Here is a 262-nt window from a genome sequence, read left to right on the forward strand (position 1 = left end):
GTACGTGCAGCCCCAGAGTCTCCCTCCGATAAAACCATACTGCGGCCAATAAGAACAACTAACACCACACGCCGGGACCGCCAAGGCCTCCATTACCAAGACGACAATTATCACTTGCTCTCCTGCGCCCGTGGTCACCCGGCCGGGCTCGCCATCACACCAACGCCACGATGACAGCCACAATCGCCACAGCCACGCAAACCGCTTCTGCTACAAATACAAAGCTTGGCTTTCACCACGGCGCGTTTCACCGAGCCCCGGG

The sequence above is a fragment of the Penaeus monodon genome, chromosome 24, assembly GCF_015228065.2.
Source record: "Penaeus monodon isolate SGIC_2016 chromosome 24, NSTDA_Pmon_1, whole genome shotgun sequence".
NCBI lineage: Eukaryota > Metazoa > Arthropoda > Malacostraca > Decapoda > Penaeidae > Penaeus > Penaeus monodon.